The following is a 24778-nucleotide window of genomic DNA, read 5'->3' on the forward strand; positions in this document are numbered from 1 at the left end:
GAGAGCAGATCACCGCCCGAGCCCTTCCTGAGGGCCGGCCATCTGTCCGCTCTGTTTGGAGTGTGTGAGGGGGTAAAAGCGTCAGCTGCATGACCAAATTCAACGTTCCAACACACCCCTCCTTCATGAAGAAAAGCCCAAAGCATCCATTCAACTCCACACACCACACACACAGACACACACACACAGACACACACACACACACACACACACACACACACACACACACACACACACACACACACACACACACACACACACACACACACACACACACACACAGCTTGTGCCCAAACACAAACAAATCAACAAACAAACAGACAGATGTGACTCCTCACCGACAGATTTGCAATCCAAAGCCCTCACACACACAGTAACAATTAGTTTGCCTTAACTGATCTGTTAAAAGTCCTTTTAAATATTAACACCAGCTCACATTTTTATGATAATAAAAAAACAAAGGAGTCCCGGTGAAAGAGCAGAACAGATTGTTTCCTTGCCCCTCTTTTCTGCGTAAAACATGAAAGTTGCTGTGTGAGAATCCTCATTAGGACGGTATCGGCCTCTCAACAAAGCAGTTCAGCACATACACCTTGACCTTTGCCCCCTACGAGGATAAATCATCTGACTCCCACAGAACAAAACAATCTCACCACAAAGCAGCTCAAAATGTAGCCCGGCAAATCTGAGAATATCATCGCTAAAATCTCACAATAAAAAAAAAGAAACACATCTTACTCTGAATTGCCACGATCATGTGACGCATTTCTTTCTTACTGGAGCACATGCTGCCACCCCCAGCCCCAAGCGTCCCCCCTACTCTTTTTTTCTTCCCTCCTCTTGCTGATCATTTTATTCCCCCTCTCAAAGGGCGACTCTGCCGCTGGTGGATATGGTCCTCGCCCCGGCCTGATGCATTTTTAAAATGCGTGACATTGCCTCTGTGGGAGCATGAGAACGGAGCTTCCTCAATAGTAGGGTCCCCATACCCGGCCCGTAACCATGGAAGCAGATGCCTGCCCTCCCGGCCCTCCTTACCTCCTGTCGATCGCAGGCTGGGAGCTGCTCTGGCTGTGAAAAGAAGCTGCGCCTGCCTTTCTCCTCGCTCTGACCGAACTTGCCCCCCTCCTCAAAAGGAGCCATTGAACGGGTCACCGGTCTAGACTTGTTTGCACGGTCCAGGGAGCAGCCTTGATGTAACCCTTGCTCTCTCCTCTCTCTCTTTCTCTCTGAGCCTGCCACAGCAGCCGCCCAGCGACTGCAGACTGTGGAGGGGTGGCGGGGGGACATTGGAGACGTGGATTTGAAAAAGAGCCCGTCCGATTTTGCCATTGTGCCTTTTCATTCATCGATCGAATGAATATCGAACCTTCTGTCCCTGTGTGTGTGAAACGGATAGCTTAGCAAGCATTCCCCCCCTCTCCTCGCAGGTCTGCGGGCCAGAGCTGTGATTTCTTTTACTATTAATTGTAAGAATTGTATTTTACACATTTCTTTCCTTTTTAATTATTCCTGCTGCCTGATGCAAGAAACACATAAAAGAGGTTTAATGCATTTGTTCATTTTGGATCATTTGATGAGTTTTGTTTTCAGCATACACTTATTTTAATTCAATTGAGTTATAAATGAAATTGGTACATCCGTGCAAAATACAAAAAATCATGTAATAGTGCAAACAAACATAACATGTTTGTGTTATAATGAATCAAGTAATAAGCCACTTCCATTTGAAGCAATCCCAAGCAATTATATATATTACATTTTTGATGGATTTGCAACATCTAAAAATAAATTGGAACCTTTTATATTAAATACTGAAATATTATAGGGAAACAAAACTATCTATAACTTTAAACTGATGCTTGATTCCTTAAAGCTGCTAGTAATTTCATCTACCATTATCTTTATATAGAGAGAATTAAGATCAACACTAAAATGATTGCACTTCCTCCAAACTGATTTTAAAATGAAGTCACCAGACCCATAATTATAATTGAAAACACACAAAGAAATCTAAGTCTTGTCATCAAGCACAATTACTTACAACGAATGATCATTTCAGGGCTGATATGATGATGTGTTTGTATGATCATGAAGCAGTAAATGGTATAGGTGCATTTTACAAGGAGGCAGCTTTACTAAAAGGTGAGATTATCAATGTCAACATATCAATAATGTTCAATCAGCGCTGAGGCCACTGATACGGGCACTATTATCTCATTCATAACCCAAACTCATCCTCTTGTTGAATGGACATATTATGGTATTACTTAGCACCAAATACTTTTCCTTTAATATTTAAACTGATTTAGAAAGAAACAATACTATTCCATTTTTTTTTTTAAATAACCTTACACATAACATTTTTGTAAAATAAAAGCATTAATTAATTTCAAATGATTACATATATAGTTTAACCTATATAAATATTTTATTTATTTAAATACCATTATGGTAACACATCTTTATATTTTAACTGAATTTGTTATGCTTTCTAGGAAATACATATATGTGTGTGTGTGTGCGTGTTGAGTTGCATGATGACAGTTAAAAAAACACAGCTAAATAAGGTTGGAAATCAATTGTAAATCATGCAGACAAAATGCTGAGATGAGGAGCAGGTTCAGCTTCCATGCTCCGTTTGACAGGTTGCTATGCTGAGGGGGCCGGAGGGGGCCGGAGGGGGCCGGAGGGGGACAGAACGGGGCAGAAAATGAGCAAATTCAAAGGCAGAGGTAGGAAAGCAAAGGAAGCAGTGAAGTAAGAAGGCAGAGGCATTGTGTGAGCACGAGCATCCAGGCTGCTCCCACACTGAGAGCCAGGCCGGCCTCTAAAGTACATCCACACCACGACACCATCCACCCTGCAGAACAAGGGCCACGGCAGGGGACAGACATCGCTTTATGGGAACACATACGGAATAATTAAACAGACTGAAAAGCAGCGTTTCGGACAAGCAGCAAAAATAATGTAACATTTAGTCTGAGGTTTAAGTGATGAAGATTTACTGGGGTTATTATCTGATAAATACATCTTGACAATTTTAATTATTCTTTGTCTGCTAGTTATGTATTTTGTATCATATATTTGTTATATATTAATACAGTGTACTAAAACTAGAGTGGAAATGATTGATATTTTTCATTTGGTTTTAAACTAAAATGATAGAAAATATATAAAGATAAGATATTATATATAATATAATTGTTATTTGCGATTTCTATACTTAAAAGGAAAATAAAGATAGGATGTAAACAATTATAAGAAATAGAGAAAGAGTCCTCCAAATAATGCAGAACATTATTAGAGCCGGCTGAGAGTAGCAGAACAATGGTGGAGCAGGGTGGGGGGGGGACGTCTCACACACCGACAGCGAAACGCTCAACCTTCCTGTCTCATATCACACACACACACACACACACACACACACACACACACACACACACACACACACACACACACACACACACACACACACACACACACACACACACACACACACACACACACACACACACACACACACACACACACCCCCCCCAGCTGGAGACGGTGGCAGCAGAATGCCGTGCTGCTCCACCTCTCCCCGGTATCAGCAGCACTCACGCATCATTACAAGGCAGAGAACCCCCCCCCCCCAAGAGCAGAGTTTGTGGGATGAGGGGTCCCTGCTCCCTAGTTAGTTGGCAGACCCCCCCCTCACACACACACCTTAGTTTCTCGAATGCAGAAACGATGTGAACCTTATGAATATCACTTACATGTGACATCACTGTTCGTTTGTACATCTGTTCATTATCCTTGTATTCTTATATGAATACAAAATTACAATAAACTGCATTATTTCCAATCCAAAGTATTTCATTTTACATTCGATTTTAAATGTTCATATTGTATTACTCCTGGCTGCACCATTATGTGTATTGAATTTCTTCATATACTTTCCTTTTTATTTTAATGATACTGTTGTTGCATTGTTAGCGGGGCTTTAGAATGAAGATGTTCATTGCCAAAACTACAGCAGAGCTATTGTGCATATGACAAATGAAGCATTTCAATCTTTTAATATTGAATCCGTTTTAGCAGAGCACAGACAGTGTTGATTTCTGCTTTGGGTATTTCATGTTTGACTATGAATATAAGATTTCACAAGTTAAAGTCAGCAGTACTTATAGTTTATTACCAAGAATGCATCACATCTTTTTCTAATACACTCAATAAAATATTAGAAATATGGTATCTGATGACATAAAAAACATTGATTGGTCGACCTTGGCCTTGTTAACATTTTAAATTAATTTCTGTTATTTTACCAAATTGAATACGATAAGTCATGATCACAAACGTGGAAAGATTATTTTCAGTTTTAATATATTAAAAGTCAGAGTAATATGTCCATTGAACAACGTCATGAGTTTTGGGTTGTGAATCAGTGATTACACATCATTGATATGTTGACATTGATATCTCACCTTTTTCTAAAGCTGTCATTGAAACTCTACCCTGCTACCTCTCTGAAAAACCCCTATGAATACAAAATAAATACAGCATATGCAATCAAATCTGAATTCCATTAGTGTCAGGGTCTTAAAAATGTCGAAGGCCTCTCAAACAGCATTAGGACTAAAACGGCCCTGAAATCTAAACTAATGAAATTCTTTAAGGGTTGTCCGGGTGACGGACTACGGCGATTCAAAGGCGTGAACAAATCCAGAGAGAAATGATCCCTTTAAATAAAGAAATTAAATAAAGTAAATTAATAATTAAACAAAGGAATAAAATGTGTGAGGAAATGTTACTGCAGGCTTTACAAAAAGCTGCTGTGGTCAAAGAGGAACATCTGGATAAGATTTCATGTAAAATAAAAGGCAAAGTCTACCCCCACAGCAACAGATCAGAGCACCACAAAAACTCAAAATCTGCCCAAGTATATTCGTCTAATGTCTAATCAGAATATGTCTGTACACTCGATTTAAGACATAATGACTTAAGAAGTAACAGCGAGATAAAAGGCCTTATTCTTTTTAGACAATGCATCTTAAGTATCTTGAAAACATCTAATTTTGAGTTGTATCTCAGATTTGTTATCATTTCTATTGGAAAATCAGAAGACAGAATACTTTTGATCATGTGTGGGTTATTTTGTCACACAACATTTCCTGATTCTGTTCAAATATATTTCAAAATAAGTTTACCCAGCTTATTACAAGATCTGATTTATCCAAATCCATACCATTTAATTCCAAGAGATCTTACCAAGCAAACTCTCACTTGTTCTATTGGCAGATTACTTTACTTATTACAAACAAATTATGTTTGCTTTTTTCTCGAGCAGCATTTTCCCCAGTGTCTCCTCCTTTCAGTGATCTGTGTCTCCTCCTTTCAGTGCTCTGTGTCTCTTGTCAGGGCACAAAGGCCTGTCTCCCCCTCAGGTCAGGCCCAGAGGCTGCTGCAGACACCATCAAAATGTCCTCACCTCCCTGAATCCTAAACATCTTCATTACACTATCATGCTCCTACTATTCCACTACATTTAGCGACACCGGCCCCTCGTGTAGACCCCAGCCGGGGACCAGAGGCTCCAGTTATTTGTGTCGCGGCGCACCATCACTGTCACTAAAGTCAAACATTAAGCCGCGGAAGGTGAATTGGAACAAAGGGCCCCTCACCATAACCACTACTTGAAGCACTGTTTAATTAGGTGTAGAGCAACAAATCCTCCCCATTCAGCGGCCGGACACTTGTGCTGTTGGAGTGTATGGTGGCTGAAAGACCCCCGTCATAACACTTAGAGGAGTGTCCCCTCCCTCACAAAGACACACACTGATTCACTAATGCGTGTGTGTTAACAAGCCCATCGTCTGCTTCTCTAACGCATTGTCTATTGAATGGGTGCTAATGGAGAGACAAAACAGCACACACACACACACACACACACACACACACACACACACACACACACACACACACACACACACACACACACACACACACACACACACACACACACACACACACACACACACACACACACACACACACACACACACACACACACAAACACGCTGCTCTTTTTATAGCCTGAGAACAATTGTTTCTATACGTTGAAACATACCATGCTTCAGCTTGGCAGATATGTATGTATACCTGTATAAATGTAAAATGACTAATAACAAAGAAATAACAAGAATAATCCTTTAAATAAAGAGAAAATAATGTCTAAAGCAATTTTGAGACAGAAATTTGCCAGACAATTGTTGTTAAATTTAATATCATTTAATATATTTAAAACTAAATAAAAATATGAAACACAAAACTGTAAAATAGGCTGTCACGCAATTCCTGCAATCTTTGAAAATTAGGAATGTTTTATTAAAATACTCCCCTAATTTTTACAGCAGGTTGGTATTTCATTTAATTGAATAGGAAAAGCAAGTTTCCCCTTTTTTGTTATTTCATCATATTTTGTGTTTTTTTAAATGTAGCAAATCACTGAAATAAGTCAGAGACAATTTCAAATATGCTGGAAACAAAATAAAATGCTTATTCTTTACGATACGAATTGAAACTCTTCAGGCACACGTTGGGCAACTGTGTCTGAAACACAAAGTAACTGAGATTGGATTTGGGTGGTGGGCTCTAATCCTGAAGGACAAAACAGGAATATCCACCGAGACAAATGCGGTTTGATGGTTCCCCATTGCTCGATGGAGCCGCTCCGGCCCGGTCTGGGAGGCCCATTGTGTGTGAAGGAAACACACTCACACTGCATTAGAAACAGGACTCCTCACACACACTCAGGACTCACAGACCGCCGGGAACCTGATCTGCATTCTCCCAGGGGCAATGCACAACCCTAACATAACTTTTACAGTATTTATGTGCTGCAAAACCACTAAAAATAACATTAAACCTGATTTGATTGCCCACATATAAATTGTTTTAATTGCTGCTGTTCTAAAAAATATATAAATATACATTTTATGGCATTCTTCTTTTAATCCAGATGAATACACTAAAGTCACATTTAAATGTTAACTGTAATAAAATAAAATGTGACCCCTCTTTAAATTTGATGTATGTATGTGTTACATCATTTTCTGGCCTTTTCAACCATAAATCGCATTTCAATAAACTTGCGGTCAAAGTTATCGAGCATCATCATCTGGGTATGATATTTTTTCTTTTGTCGGGGGGGGGGGGGGGGCAAAAGAGTGAAGTAAGGGTTGATCAAATAAAGGATCTGAGAGGGGAACAGAGGAGTGTGTTGCAACAGAGGCCTCTCTCTGGATTAAGTGAGGCGGTGTGTGAGACAGTGACTGAGACTGTGTTCACAAGTGCTCAACTGTATCTAATTGTGTGAGTGCAATTATGAGCATCTGCTTTTTTCATCTCTAGTGTAAGTAGTGTGTGTGTGTGTGTGTGTGTGTGTGTGTGTGTGTGTGTGTGTGTGTGTGAGTGTGTGTGTGTGTGTGTGTGTGTGTGTGTGTGTGTGTGTGTGTGTGTGTGTGTGTGTGTGTGTGTGTGTGTGTGTGTGTGTGTGTGTCGCAGCTGAAATGTGCCATGCTCTCAGCTCCGTGGTGCGGGGGGGGGCCGAGGCCGGGCAGTGCCTTTAAGACAGCTCGAGGTCAGCCCAAACACTGGCAGCTATTCATGACCAGATCAAGTTGATGTGAGATTCTGTCCCTACTCTGCCCCCCATTTCCATATGAATGTGGAATATGCTAAAGAAAAACAAGCAGGATCCTTGTCCCATGCAGGGAGCCTCGGCAGGCTGAGAAAACACCCATTTTGCAGGAAACACTGTACATCCTCCCCCCTGGCAAATAACAGGCATATTGGCATCATAAGCACATTTTGATAGAATCATTTTAAAAAAAGGGGAAAACTGCATCCACTTACACACACACACTCTTTCTCTCTATCTTCTCTCCACACACATTTAAACTCAGCCAAGGTCAACACAGCTTATCCAGACAAACACAATTGCTTACAGATATTTAGAAATGCTTTATCATGAATAGACACACGAGAACAGCTCCATGCAGCTCCTTCCAGCCCCGGCAGAGAGGCGGTAGCTAGACAAAGGGTTCGTCCTGAAAGACTAACAGCAGGGAGCTGAAACGGCAATGAACGTGATGCACAGATGTACACATCGAGAAGAAGCATAAAGCTATGATGGAGAAACAGCAGACGTGAGAGTGAAAGTGAAAAACAGATCTGCATACCCTGAGAGTCCTGTATCCTCGGCTACCTGCATCAACACACCCTCCACGTGCTGCTGCGTGATGTGGGCCTCTGCTAACACTGACAATGTCACAATATGTAGCTGTTTAAAGGTGGGCTCAAACCCAGAGAGGAGGCCATCTATTACCAGGAGGGATGATGGGGGGTCAGAGCACCCTAAAGCTACATCAGCTGGGAGCCCCACACACAGATACAAATGAACATCCAGATTTACTCATGTTTCCTGTGAAATAAGAACAGGTTTTTCCTACCCTTTATGATGTCAGAAATAATAAGTATTTCAAATATCTTTTTGCAGATGTTGCAGCAGTTATTGTTCACAAACCAGAATCATATTCCGTTTGTATTGGCGGTTCTTTGACTTCTGATAAACAATAATTATAATGTATATTACATATTTTTTGAAGCGTAACTATCATAAACGTTGCCGTTTTTTCAACATCAACCGAAATCAATGTAATTGCAAGAAAAACGTATTAACTAAATCAAAAATAATCAATTCGTTACTGATGATAGTAACCAGATTATTATTTTTTTAAATAAACAAACATCGACATCTTAAAACGTATTTAAATGAAAGAAAATAAAATGCATACCAATGTAATTTTGGAAAAAGGAAATAACCTTTCACTTTGTATGAGAGCAATCCGAAAGAAAAAACAGAGGTTCAATAAATGCAGGGTCTTTTTCCAAAAAGACTTTGGCATCGCTATTTTGACCTGGAATCTTACTGGATTAACAAAGTAACAAATGGTAACCCTAGCTCTCTGAAACAGAGTCAAACAGCCTGCTTTTCTGAAACAGCATTCCTAAGTAATTTTATTATGTGCAAGTAAGTGCATTAAATGGAAATTAAGTTAAACTCTGTCAGAGTAATGACTGACACTGTCTCTCAACTGAATCATGCTACAAGATCTGCATCACTGGGGGACAGACACATGTGCATGTTCATGTTTTTACTTTTGGAATAGCGATTTAGAATGCAGGGACTTGATACCTACAGTACCTGATGTAACACACAGGTGATATGTGTAACATCCACAGAACCTGGTGATATATAACACATTTTGACTATGCTTTGTTACAGTTTCTTGTTGTGATATATTGTGGAGCTAAAATAATCTGTCAAATAAGACAAGTTGATCCATGAACATGTTTGGCGTCCCTCCCAAACTAAGCTTAAAGCCAATTCTAATGTATCTTATGATTGTATGCTAGCTATTTTAAACAGTAGTGGATGCATTCATGAGGCATTGAATATCCCATCCAAATTTTAAAAGGTATTTTTCAATTGTTTGACTTTTTGTAGCCAGATGATTAATAAAGAAAATAATTGGAATCATTGAAAATGAAGGATAGTTTCGGCCATAATGTGAAATCTGGAACAAAAATGTTCCTGTTTGATGTTTCAAGGACCCTGACAACAGTTTGAAAAAAGACTTTCTGTGATGTTACAGCAGTGATTTATTTCACTTGTGCAGACACCAGTCCGGTCTGGTTAGCATCAGCCCAGCGGCAGCACCTGTGCCCAGGCCTTACTGTATTTACCCTGTGATAATCACAAAGGGGATCGCAGATTGTATTTACAGTGAGCGCTCTTTGAAGATAAAACATAAAGTCTTATCTACAAAGAGAGCTCACTCCCGTACGGATCAAAAAGTTACAAGAGAGTCAAACAGATTAAAAACATGAAATGTTTGTACAAGATTTTAAATCATCATGTCCAAACACAATCAAAGAGAACCCACAAAAAAGATTGTGGAGGGACAGAAAAGGGAGTCTTGATTTTACCCTGGTCTTTGGACAATGTCCTACTGGGCTGTTCTGGTCTCCACTGAGTCATAGTGTCGACCTCTGCCAGCTACACAAACAGTGAGAGAGAACATGACATCAGCCCTCTATCATGCACTGGATACACCCGAGGCTCACGGTTCAGCCGGTTCAAAGCCTTCCTGCAGATGGAGGCCAACGCTAACTCCCTGAGAAAGATATTTGACTATTAGGGTTCACATCCTCCTGTATGAAGTCTTCTATAGCAGGACACTGAACATGAGTTTCTCTAAATGGTGTGTTGCTTTAGTGACATATTGTTGTAGATCGACCCAGAAGGGATTTTAATGTAATTTAGATTCCTAACCAAAAACCGATAAAAAAAAACCCTAACATCGAGACAAAGGGAATTGGAAATAGTAAAATGCAAACTCATATCTGAGTTTAAGGATATTTAAGGACAAATCAGTGTATGTGTTTGTAAGTGAATGAGATGCAAAAGTGCAGTTAATGTAGAAATGGTTATCAAATCAGTCCATTAACCATTATCCTTCATTTTACAGTTACATTTTTAAAACGTCCCCCAAATTGCCTGCATGCCTAACACACTTTGAGTGTCATAACAATTACATGGGGATCGTGTTACAGTTTGGTCTTAAGCAGATTCTTTTGGGACACTATGTTGACAGGGAGATTAACAACGTTTCACCATGCTGGATTTGAATAATAAGAGAATAGCGTCTCTCTCCAGGCATGTGGAAAACGCTGCTTGCTGACCTGTAATAGACTAACCTCAGCAGGAGTAAACACAAACACAAATCTCTCTTCCCTTCGGCTGTCCAAGCAGGAGGCATTAATTCCAGACAATCACCACGTCTGCATTTAAACACATCTCATTACTACCACCCAATGTCACACCCTTCAACAGCTAACATGCAGAAATGATTTTGTTTCAGTTCAATAACCAGCACCCAACAGATTCTATGACTGTGTAGTGTTTTTTTAACTGGTGAATGAAGTGTCATTATCACAACATAAAACCCATGACCCTTAAGGGCAATTCTCATTTGACCTATAACATGAAAAACAGCAGTTTCTGACAAATATAACCTTGTCTAACTGAAAGAGAGTGAAGGCTGGTGGAAGAAAAATAAACTGTAGTCCGCTACGTACAGTCACGATCTATTCATTGCTCCCGTTTAATTTATTTTGGGTGCATAATCCTTTCAGTTTCAATGGCAAATTTAACAGTCCCCAAGGCCTTAGCACCAGACTGGTCAATACAAAACCAGACAACTAATTACTGAGCGCACATTGCTCTCCTCTACCCCTACCTCCCCCCTTTATCTCTCCCTCATTCCTCCCTCTCTCCAGCAGCTGTGGGGTTCATGTACACAAGAGCAGCAGTCCGCCAGTATTAGGTTTCCACTTCCCAGATCTCCCTTAAAAGCCTGTCCCATAATGGCCCTTCAGTCACACAAACACGCATAGGGTTTCATACAAAAAAAAGCACACAAAGTTGGACAACCACATGTAAATATGTACAGACATTCACTCGAGCCATATTGAAGATTTGTGAAATATTCTGCCTACATCTGTTTTTTCTATGAAAAAAACACATTGGATTTCCTAGTTGTTTAACAACGCTGGCGTAAATTCTCATGTTAACAACCAGAGAGGCAACCAAACAAATCTCCATAATGTCTAGCAGTAAAGCAGTAGATTTAATGGCGTGTAATTAGCACGTAATTGAAACCTTGTTTTAAGGTAATAAATGAGCACAACTTGACAGGCTGTTCAGCTAATAGAAATACAGCTGACCTACACCTGAGCTTTAGAGTGTTTAGAAGAGAAATAAATCCATCAGATACAATTAATCGGCAGCTATTTTGATAACCAATACAGTAACTTTCACCCCTAAACTAGCATTTTGGCTTTTTTAGTGGATGCATACAATGTGGAAATTGAGCCTCTGACATTAAGGCTACGTTTACACGGAGACGAAAAACGAACCTTAGTCGATATCAAAAAAGTCTTCCGTCCACACGGAATCGCCTCAAGAAACGTGTCCGTCCACACGAGACACTCGACCCGCTGGAGACGCTGTAGTACATATGCCGGGCCTGTAAGTGGCGCTTGCCACAAAATACACCTGAACTGAATTTCAAAATAAAAATAACCGGAAACAGACGTAGGCATTTCGAGCGATTACCCAAGATCCTCAGCTATGGTTTAAGCTCGCTGATTGGATGGTTTAGCATGCATGCGGGGATTTGGTGTTTATGTGATGTGAAATCTGAAAACGTTTTTTAAAAATAAAATAATACTTTATTCCGAGTGTTCTTGCTTTACTCTTTGAAAGTCATCATAACGGCATTGTAATACACGGTTCAGCTGTATTACATATTACAGATCTGCCGTAGTTCTTTATTTATAGAGCCCTGATGAGAAGACCTTTGGAAAAACTGGAAGAAATGCCACCGAAACTGAATACTTGACGTGGATCATAAATATATCAGCAATTAAACAACATCTTCAATTTATTTTCACACAATACGTATCCTTGCAGTATCAACACTAATTCGGCTGACTTTTACATTTGATCTAATTCGTAGATAGGTTATATTTACACCATAACGGTGCACAGCTGATATAAAAGGACTTGTCGTTTTTAAAGATATTACTGATTTTCTTTGAATATAAGAATGTAAATAATGAGTCTGAAATAATATAGCAATATGCTGTAAAATTATGTGAAAACATGAATAAAACTACACATCTTCAGATGTTGTACATACATAAGTGTCCTACACTAATAATTCAAAGTTACTAATGGCTGTGTGTACCTTGTGTGCACGTGATTGAATTATTGTTTTTATGTGTTATATTTGATGAAAAAAATATTAAGAGTACATACTTTCATAGGGGGAAAGTAGAAGGTCTGTGATAGAAATATAGAATATAAAAAATCAAGAAGATACTATAATGGCGCGTTTCCACTGCAGGCCTCGCTCGGCCTCGCTCGGTTTGGATAGGCCTTATTAGGCCCGGCCTCGCTTACAGTTTAGGAACTGGGGTAGTTACTATAGTAACGCAGTGTAGGCGGAGCCGTGACGTCATCTTCAATGAGCACCCCAAAAAACAACACAGCCGTTAGCTCTTAGCACTCAGAGCTCACAGCTCACAGCTCTTCATATCTGTTCAGAAACTAGACAAAAGTTAAACAAGTACAAACCACAGACTGCCTGTGTCATGGCGAATACAGTCGCTGGTTTATTTATGTCTGTATAGGCCGTTGTTGTGAGTGTGGACGGTCGGAGCATATATAACGTTAGCTTAGCCAAGCTCCGTTTAGAAAACACGCATTTTAAAAGGGGTTTTCGCCTGCCGTCTGTCTGCAGACTTGTCAAAGCATGAATTCATAGTTTTTACTAACCGGTATCAGTATGTTGTTACTTTGGCATCATTTTGAAACGTGTATTACAATTAAATCACAGTCAACTATGTTCATTTTGTTGTAGTTGTAGCCCTCTTACCAGCGATTCTCTCTCTAGTTTAGCATACTCAGCCTGGTTGTTCCTGGCCCTAGAACCACGATTTAGTCGGGCCAGAAAAAAGGTGAAAAAGTAGCCCCGGGCCAAAACTAGGCCAAGTGGAAACGCAACCAAAAACGGGCCCCGCACGGCTCGGCACGCTTAAAGCGAGCGACCCGCTGCAGTGGAAACGCGCCATTAGTGATCTCTACAATAAAAGAGTTTAGTGCAGGATGTAAAAATATATTAATAGGAGGATGTGCAAAACAGACAAACTAATTAACCTTTATTAACACATTAAAGAATACTTTAGATTAAGTTCTTCTTTTAAATAAGAAAAAAACGTTGGGGGTATCTATCTACAGATAAATATTAAGCCTGCCAAAGTACTTAACGTCTAATATATTGCTTTCCTGCAATGTTAACTATGTTGAAGTACTTATTTTAACTGATATTATACATATGAATATGTTATATTATACACCTCCTCTTTTTTTTGTATTACTTGTAGTACTGATACCGTCCACTAGACTCCTAGTTACGTCGCGAGCTGCGTAGATGATTTAAATTACCGCAAAATAATCTGTGACGCATTTGTGTGTATTGTGGGTATTGTGTTTGTTTCCCGGGGAAACCCTCACAAGAAACACCGGCTGTTGTTATGCCTGCTGTGACGTTAAGTTGCCTCTTGTAATTATGCCTTTACAAGCTTAAAAGTTGTTTTTATCATCTGAATTTGGCGAAACAAGTTTAATATTCTTAAAACCAAGACTTTGTTTATTTCAAATCAGATGAAAACAAACTGTCACGGACCCTGCCGTGTTATCTATGATTACTATGCTTTTTATTCATAATTTCAGTGGGAGGGAGGGGGAGTGGTGCTGAGGAACAGCAGAGTGCGGGCTGACAGGTGTCTGTGTTGACATTCCCCTTATTGTGGAATAAGGGGAATGCAGAGACTGGCTACAAGTGTTTTAGGTTCAAGTTGGACAACTAATGTCTGGGTTAGTGTTCATGACTTCATGTTTATGTCATCTTAATGGTTTATCTCAATACACACACATTTTCCATGCTTTCCAATAGTTTTAAATAGTTGTATTCCACTGTTTAATAACCTGTTCAATACAAACATGCCACTTGTAAAAATGAAATAACATTTCTGTGAACTGATATTTGTTTAGTGAGCTTATTAGAGGATGTTCCCATTTTTTGGGGATGTTCCCTTTGATTGTAAAATGTCAATGAAGATGTCAGACTTAGTATATTTGTTAATAATTACATACAACACATGGCATTTTTGTGTGTGTGTGTTCCAAGTGAATCTGCGGCCCCCTGGTGGCCAGTACATCAATGATGTGGCCCCCACCACCATCAAAGTTGCCCATCCCTGATGTAGATAGTATAAGAAATGTGCAGAATATGACAGTTTAATGGTGGAGGTATACACACATATTGATAGATGTCTTGTAATGCACTGTTGAGGAACCTCAGCTGCTTTATTACTCGTTTCCATTCATGTCAATTGCAGATAAATGTTTAGTCTTCTCAAGCACCAACTATCAAATATCTCTCCTGATTGTTGGCACTTGACAATCACCTTTCCCTGAATTTTACTCGGGTGTAACTAAAGTCTGATTTAAAATAAATACCAGGTTAACCTCTGAATTGTAGTGGAATAGAATTACAAAGTAACAATGACCTGTCATGTGGGTATATATTAATGCTGCGCATTATGGACACAAGCGATTTTCACCCATTTATTAATTATATGTTTTACATTTGATAACACCAATGTGTTTAATACTGGCAACTTCTAATTGTGGGAAAAACGAAAACGTTCAGTAGAGACGTCCCATAGAACATTTTGCGAAACACAATGGCCAGCATGTGTAGTTCTGGGGGGGCGTTCGATTCCAGTTTTAGATAGTCTGGCGTGGTTTTGTTCCATTTCAAACAGCTGTTTGACGCTCGGCGTAACCTTGGTGCACTGCCACTCCAACATCCAATCCCAGAGCTTGAAGATTAATCACGGGGATAAACGATAGCTGGGGATTATGGGTAGTGTAGTGTCTTCGGCCATTCTAAACTCAGAAATGTTTTTCGGATTTTATATGGCATTAACACCATATCCCTACATGCATTACGGCTAAAACATCCAATCAGCGAGCTTAAACCATAGATGAGGATCTTGGGTAATCAGTTCAGTGGCTGGGTATCTACGTCTGTTTACGGTTATTTTTATTTTGAAATTCATTTTCTGACGGACGCCAAACAAGCCCGAGATTATGGAATTAAACAAATAAATAAAAACAAGGATAATTGTGTGTTATTGGTGAGTAAATAACAGTGTGTTATTTAGAAAAGAATAACAAATTAGAAGGAAAAAAAGATTTAAAAAAATACAGATTTCAGTATTCTGAGGCTCTGAGCCCCATTTCTTTTCCTCACAGACGACAACAAAAGTCCGACATTATACGATTTAAAATATCCACGATATATAGCCACGATTTTAATAATAATCGTGGCTTGATATTGAGTAAGAACATGTTTTTATGAACCCCACAGCTTCCGATGTTCCAAGACCCGAACGGACAAAAAGACGTGCTGCAGGCACGAAACATACTACCAATAGAAATACATTGCTTTTAAAATCGTTCTGTGTGACACGAAAAAAAGGGGAAAATCGTGTTGGTGAACACGAATCAATAGATTAAATGTTGTGACTATAACACGAAATGCCGTGAGACCGGGTTGTAGATTTTGCACTAACATCTGTAGCATGGTCAGTAGCGTCTGGAGCACGAAAGCAACCCTGTGATCCGTCATTGTTGTTGTTGTTGGCGAAACACATCAGCAATGACGCGGGGGTGAGCAGCAGAGGTGGGGGGAGGCGGGGCTATGGCGTCATCGTTATCAGGAAATGATCGTATAGGACGTACACACGGAGCCGTTTGCCCCCCCAGAGCGTTTCGTCCGCAGATCTACCCACCTTGGGAGGCGTTATCGTTTGAGGGCTCCGTTTCCGCGGTTCCGTTATGGCCTTGTGTGGACGAACCGTCCATCCATACGATAGAGAACTGTAGCGGATACAACCCGTTTTGTCTCCGTGTAAACGTGGCCTCAGTGCTTATTGTGGTTTTGGAGTAGATGAGAAAGAACTTATCCTGTGCTTCCCATGAGTAAACACCCCGGCTGTGACAATGATAACACGGCCATGATAGCATGCTCCGTGTGTTGTGTGGTGTTGTGACTGCTGTGCTTTACAGCCGCCCTCTACAAACAGCTTTGATCACGAAGCAGCTCACAAAGCTACTCAGCACAGCCCCTAATTTGCTGGTGGGTTTAAAGAGTTCCCCAGTTAAGATCACTTCCTTAGATAATGGGAAGAGTCGGCCCCCCTGTGACCTGAGTGGAGTGTCCTTTGTCTCACTCCTAATGTTTGCCTTAGCCCATTGTGTCTGCATTATTCAGCACCTCCACCCCCCCTCGCAGCACAGCTTTGACGCGACAACCCCGCTGCACCACACTGGACTTCCCTGAAAGTAGAATCACTAAGTGTATGGAAGCCATTTCCCAGTGTCCCCCACCCCCACCGAGAGGTTGACATGGTTAAAGAAGCACACACACACACACACGCCACTGATGTGCAAAAATATGTAAATTGGATGCACCAAAGCAAAGCAGAACAAACGGATATAAGAATTTAGTAAAATATGGTAAAGTGGTGTAGTGTTGACGCATTTTAGTAGATTGACCCCGGAAATTAGTATCACAAGGGCTCCCTCATCAAAAAGCAAGGGAATTTGTATTGGATTTTGGAATATTGCAGAGATTAAGATCTTTGGCAAACACATATTTATGATACTTCCACGTTTCTTTCAGCAGGATAATCTCCACATATTAAATCCACTTTTATGACTTTTGAAGCTTAAATGCTCTTCAGGACGGTCACGTGACTTTGTATCGCCAATGCTAAGCTAAAGGCAGATGTGTGGTTGGTGTAGTTACGTTTAGTAGTCTCATTTAGACACTTGTTAACTTATGCCATTTTTACTACACATTAATGTGTTGTGCATTCTCTAGCTGGCAAATATTTTATGTGGCAGAACAAAATGTGAAAAACTCTGAGGCTTGTTATACCCACTGACCTTATCTCAGGCATCTAACCAAAAACCCTTCCAAAATGTTTTGACTTTGAGAGATGCTTAAATGAGGAGGCTAGAAATACTGGGCTTTACACAAATACACACACAAACATATACACAAAAGAAGAATGTCAGCATTTTGTAAAACAAGGTGTTTGAAATTTTATTTAGCATCCTTTCACTTATCATAAGAACAATTTAAAGGCAGAGAAAAGGGTGTCTTAAAGCAGGTGGGGGAAGGGACAGAAATGGAGCTTGTCCACTTTCCTCCTTTTCCTTTCTTTCTCTCTGCTTTGTGTCAGTTAGGACAGCTGGATCAGAAATGGATCACTGGCAAGTCGCCATCACAGACATGACATCACCCCCTTTATACCAACCCATTGGGGGCCATTTGTGCTGGAATTGAATGCTCTGTGTGTGTGTGTGTGTGTGTGTGTGTGTGTGTGTGTGTGTGTGTGTGTGTGTGTGTGTGTGTGTGTGTGTGTGTGTGTGTGTGTGTGTGTGTGTGTGTGTGTGTGTGTGTGTGTGTGTGTGTGTGTGTGTGTGCACGTGCATGTCCATGCATGCAAGCTGAAACTTTTTGTATCACTTCAAAAGACCAACATGTTGTTTTACTTTTTTCTAATTCATATGTTCATCATAAGTTTAATTGGAAAATGTAGCCATGGGGTATACATTTATTACAGAAACCAATAAACATCTGGGTTTTTTCCACTGACAAGGCCCAGGACTTGGCTCGAGTCATCAATAATTCAATGAAGAATATGACTTATGATGAATATTATATGTCATCATTATCCTAGTGTTTAATTACATATTGCATCCATCTGTCCTTGATCAAAGTAATCAGAGTAAGTTGTGCTAATGATCCTTAATGTCATGACTGTTTATCAGCATATTAATTACATTTTCAAGTAAGTTTTTTGAAAATCATTGCATAGGTTTCAGCTCTATGTTTAGGTATCACTGTCTCTCAGTGGCGAACCGTCAGGGCCTTCAAGGTATTCAAAGAATACCCTGGAACACTCAGATAAAACAAACAAAAAATCGATTTAATTATATAAATAAAATGTATATAAAATGAATAAATGAGAATCGTATCTGTGTTGTTGATCTGTAATATTACAGTGTTACGTTGATTTGTTTGTCCTTCTCGGACCATGCGCATTTCAGTAGAAAAGAAAGCAACCAATCAGATCTTGTTCTGGGTCTCTGGGTAGAACATCCTTCAACCAAGGTATTCTACATCCTTGATCGAATGCCCTGGCCGTTGCACTGAATGAGAGCGTACGTTTGAACTGACAGTTTGATCAACCAATCATATATTGATTTCTAGCCAATGGGCGTATTCTTTCAGAGTTCCCCTCGGTTCCAGGGTATTCTAGAAGGCCCGCTAGTTCACTGGCTCGAGACAGAGGATCTAGAACGAATGCAACGAAGCTATTCATGCCGTTTTATTGTTTTTAACGTTGAAATGACAAGTGCAACAGGTGAAGATGAAGTTGTTGCGGAATTGTTGTGAGTACCCTTTTCAAGACGACAATTCAGTGAAAAGACGGACATTATAATGCCGCGGAGGGGAGGGGGGGGAGGGGCAGCGGCGGGGGGATGGGTGTGTCTACAGAAGGTCCAGTTGTGATGGCCACGGTTCGCCACTGCTGTGTCTACTATCAAAGTTGGTTTCAACCACCAAAATAACTTGTTTTGCTTTTCTAATGACCAGAGCCTGAGAGAAGTTACATCATGAGTCATGACTTCATAATTTTTGTTGCTGCAACTAAAGCGTGAATATCCCTGACAATAACGACAATGGCGGACTACGTTGTGCTCATGTTGCTATTGCCTGGTTATTGTTTGTAGCTCAAAGCTACCACTTCTGCAACAACTTTCTACTCCCAACATATACGGCAGAATGTTTGTGATCCATTTTAACCATTGTTCGAGTGCAGAGCAGATACCGCTGCTTTTGAAACCCAAAAACCTGGTTCGCATTTGGGCACTGTTCCCTAACCAGCCCTGGGACCACCTTGGTAAAGAGGTATTAGAGGCTGCATGTCTGTTAGACTCCTCTCACCACACACAAAGGCTTCCGTCCTGGTCAAGTGAACCACAGCACTGCTCAGAACTGGAGGGAAATAAAACCGGAAGCTTGTACAAGTCAATGGTGAGCAATTGGGCTACTGTAATTGCTGTAAATCAGAAAAGATGACTAGCTTAGAGCAGAAAAAACTCAAATATTAACTGTGACACTAATGCTACTCTTTTGTTAACCACGTTTTGGCTGGACCTTCTGCTTGAGCAAAAGGATATGGATGACAATGTTGGGAAAACGCTTTGAGAAACGCTTCATCAAGATGGAACAAGATGGACTCGGTGGGGCTCTTGTTCTCTCGTCCTCCTCGGACTGCATGAGCAGCTGCATTGTTGGAGCAGTTATTCTCAAAACGATTCACTTCGTATTCCTTCCTGGAACAGCAGGGATTCACAGTCACACACTGTGTTCCCACATTAATCAGCAAAACTCAACATGAGGAAAATCCCTTTGTCCAGTTTCAAGACTAGGTTGTGTCTGCCATTAGTCTACTGAAGTGCAGCATTAAGAATACCTCACATGTTCTTCCCATTCACAGCAGAAAAGCCTCACAGAGGGAACTCAGATTTGTGCCTGAAAGTATTCCTTGTTCCAGAGGAAGGGTTTTCCTGCATGAATACTTTTTAAAAGATAAAAACGACTTGGTCACAATGTTTGTTCGTCAGTCACAAGAATCTCTGTATTGCCTTACACGGGTTGTAATCGAATTACTAAAAAGCATTTAAACACAATGAGAGAGAACCCTGTTTGTCTCTCTTGTTATGTCACTTTAAAGACCTGGAAAGGGTTATTAACGCCTTTGTTACCTCGAGGTTGGACTACTGCAACGCTCTGTACGTGGGTATGGACCAGGCGTCAATTAAACGCCTGCAGCTAGTGCAGAACGCAGCTGCACGTCTACTCACTGGCCACAAAAAGCGTGACCACATCACCCCAATTCTGGCCTCACTGCACTGGCTTCCAATTTGGTTCCGAATGGATTTTAAACTCCTTTTATTTGTTTTCAAAGCCCTAAATGGGCTGGCTCCGGCCTATATAGCTGAACTCCTCCAGCGCTACACCCCAGCCAGAGCTTTAAGGTCTGCTGACCAGCTGCTGCTGGTAGTGCCCAAGACCAGGCTCAAAACCCGAGGGTACCGAGCCTTCGCAGCAGGCCCTAGGCTCTGGAACACTCTGCCCCTCCATGTGAGGTCGGCCCAGACCCTAGGGGTTTTTAAATCTACTCTTAAAACACACTTCTTCTCCCTGGCCTTCTAGTCAGAGCGGAGCACGACTCCTGACTTTTCCTTGTGTTTTTTATATATCTGTTTTATTTAATGCTGTCAAAATTATCGCGTTAACGGCGGTAATTAATTTGAATTAATTGAATTAATTGCGTTAATATATTTAACGCATTTAACGCATGCGCAGAATGGCCCGCCCCATACATCCCACCATACATCCCAGCGCCAGGGTATGGCTGGGGTAGGCTACACCCATACCAAGAAATGGCTTAGCCCCACCATGAAAAATGATGTTAAAGTAAGCAAAATAAAGTCCGCCAACTCGCGCGGAGTAAATTGCACAGACAGCAGTTAGTAAGATTGATTTCAGTAGCCACAATACCGAAGACTAGAAACGGTTTTGAAAACTTTTGTCACGTAGTGATCGTCTTCTCAATAGAACATCTTTGATAATGTCTTCTGGCCAATCAGAATCAAGATAACGGCGTGGTGTTGTTGCAGGAAGTCCCTACGGAGAATACTTTTGCTGTAGTACATCTCTATACGTCGATACAACATTACGTGTTGATAGAAATCAACACGTAGGCCTAATGAAATAAGACCCCACGGTGTGATGATTGATAGGTGTGTCTTTCATTTTGACACACAGAACAATGTTATAATAAACATACATAGGCCTACATACTGTATGTTAAATGGATATATCCGCCTTCTTTCATTTATCTTTCCATTCCCACAACAATATACATAAATAAATGGCATATTTTGGATATAGTTCGAATGGTGATTAATCATGATTAATTAATTTTTAAGCTGTGATTAATCTGATTAAAATTTGTAATCGTTTGACAGCCCTACTTTTATTGTGATTGTAGTAATGTGTTTTTATGTGATTGTAGTATTTATTACATGTACAGCACTTTGGCCCGACCAAAAATCGCTTTTAAATGTGCTTTATAAATCAACTTTGATTTGATTTGTGACATAATGATCTTACTTGCATTAATGGGGTAATTGGAGAAGCCACAACTAAATGTTCAGAGATGGATTACTCTTCCCATTTTCAAATGACTCAACATGTATGCTCCATTTAGTCTTTTAACTGTAACTGTGCAGATTTTGCACACATACTACTAAGTCACAGAGTGAACCACATGCAAAGCAGTGTCTTTAAAGAAAGAGCCTAAGGCGGGATAAAATAAGAACTTTGTGTTAACGTCATGTAAAAGTAATGAACCCAATGTTACTTTTACATTCCAATATCTCTGTAGGTGTTCACAGCTCCTTATGGCTATCAAACAACTCCTGGTGAGTAGGGATTTGCACTATTAACATGCTCTCTGCACAACCTAATGTATTATGGAAGGAATACTAAAAGTTAAATTGTGCTTTTTTTCTTTTGCTTGAGTGGCACTAAAGGAAACCACCTCCTATTTCCTATAGAAGTCATATCCCGCTTGCTTTTAGGGTTTCTGTTTTCACCGTGAATGGACCTCTGTCATTCACTAGGCAGCAGGAGGCTAACAACTAATAAATCACTGCTACTAATGGCACATTTCCACTGCAGGGCCTCATACGGCTTAGTACGGTATAGTTAGGCCTTGGTAGGCCAGGCTCACTTTATGCTGCGTTACCATTACAGTTTAGGAACTGAGGTAGTAACTATAGTAACGCAGTGTAGGCGGAGCCGTGAGGTCATCTTCAATGCGAAACACAAAACCAGCCGTTAGCTGTTAGCCCTCAGAGCTCACAGCTCCTCATATCTGTTCAGAAACTAGACAAAAGTTAAACAAGTACAAACCACAGACTGTCTGTGTCATGGTGAATACAGTCGCTGGTTTATTTATGTCTGTAGGCCGTTGTTGTGAGTGTGGACGGTCGGAGCATATACAACGTTAGCTTAGCCGATCTCCATTCAGAAAACACGCATCTTAAAAAGGTTTTTCGCAGACTTGTCAAAGCATTAATTCACTAACCGGTATCAGTATGTTGTTACTTCGGCATCATTTTGAAATGTGTCTTACAATTAAATCATGGTAAAATATGTTCATTTTGTTGTAGTTGCCAGCGATTCTCTCACTAGTTTAGCATACTCAGCCCGGTTGTTGGCCCGGAAAGAACCTCGATTTTGGAGAGCCAGAAAAACTGTGAAAAAGTACCTGCTAGCCGGAACTACGCCTAGTGGAAACGCAACCAAAAACGGACCGGGCGCGGCACGCTTAAACCGCGCTGTAGTGGAAATGCGCCATAAGTGAGCTTTTCCTTGCACTGCTTGCAAACAGCAACCAGGCTAATTTATAACCAGAGGAGGCATGAGGGAGAGGCTAAAATAAGCGAAGAGGTCAGGCAGGTTATCTTGCAACATGTATTAATTTGCATAAAGGAAAACCAAAAACTAAGATGATGTTTAGACATACACTGGATGACCATTATTATTAAAATCCTAAAATACATCCTAGAATGAAATAATCCAGTCATTTTATTTAGGCAGTTATACTGCACCTAAATGTATACGTTAGTAAGGCTCTCACATTGTTCATTATATTTTAGAAAAATGTAACTGATGAATGTCCCTCAAAATGAAATATACAGTATATAAGCAATGCACACAACAAAACATGTAATTCTCTAAAAACACGGTTACTTGGCAGAAAGCTTTGGGATGGCAGTGAACACAGAAATGTTCCTGATTTCATTTTGATTCTTTATAACTGTTCAAATGTTGTGAGAGAAACTATTTGAAACTTGTTATCAACAAACAGTAATCCAAAAACACTATTTTCCATTACTGTGCAGGCAATATATGCTTTTATAGTTTATCATGTCATATATCTGTGGCAGGAGCCAAGACTGCAGCTCTTTGACAGTGACTTCACTAGTTCTCATTAGGAAGGTATGCAGTGCTGCTTCATTAGCTTGTGACCCACATGCCCAAATTAAAGAACTAGATTCAGCTGCAGACAGAGTTTGAGTGTATTTAAGGATAGACTGAAATCCAGAAGCTTCCTGTGCATACTAGTGAAATTAATTATGGTACACAGAGAGCAGACTAACAATGAATTCAAACAGCCAAAACTAACCTCAACCATTTTTGCGTCTATTGCTGCCTTTAACAGAAGAAAAAAAGTATATTGAGGCCAGTGAGGACACTTCATTCCCATGTCAGTACTATGTCTAATGAACAGAGGGACTGAGGGAGGCACAGAAAGGGCCGGTCAGAGGGACGGGATCTGATTTGAAGAGTCCTGGGAGTTAGGTCAAAACCTTAAACCGCTAAAGAACCACCGAGGGGAGACGCATAAATCAAAACTCTCAAGTTCAAAGCTTCCTAAAAGGAGAACAAATACTATGAGGAGAGAAGACTATTCATTATTTCTTAGAATTAAGCCTGCAAGTGTATTTCAATTTATACATTTTATATTAAAGATTGTTGTGAGGTAGAGGATAAGACTGGTTGGTTGTTTAAACAGTTGTATTTTAGGGAATGATTCTTTGTGCACAAACCTAGACTAGAGCCTAGTAAAAAAGGTATTCAATCCCATTAAGTCTTTAAAATTGAATGAAATAAAAATGTATGGGGAATGTTAATTGCAATAATTCCTCATCAACATTACTGTAAAACAAACTTTAATGGTTGTATGCGAGTCCAGTGCTAAAGAGGTAAAGAGTACAATTATCATATAAGGCGAATCAGAAAACCACCGAGACCTGTTTCTATGGAGATGAACCTACAGCTAATAATCTGCAACAAGTAACTTTTTAAAGCCG

General features: G+C 40.2%; 1 long non-coding RNA gene across 1 annotated transcript in view; it reads right to left on the reverse strand.

Annotated features, from left to right (window-relative positions):
* Positions 1 to 24778, reverse strand: part of LOC117552886 — a 53187-nt gene that overhangs the window by 27207 nt on the left and 1202 nt on the right. The gene's annotated exons all lie outside the window — the stretch shown is intronic.

The sequence above is a fragment of the Gymnodraco acuticeps genome, unplaced genomic scaffold, assembly GCF_902827175.1.
Source record: "Gymnodraco acuticeps unplaced genomic scaffold, fGymAcu1.1, whole genome shotgun sequence".
Classification (NCBI taxonomy): domain Eukaryota; kingdom Metazoa; phylum Chordata; class Actinopteri; order Perciformes; family Bathydraconidae; genus Gymnodraco; species Gymnodraco acuticeps.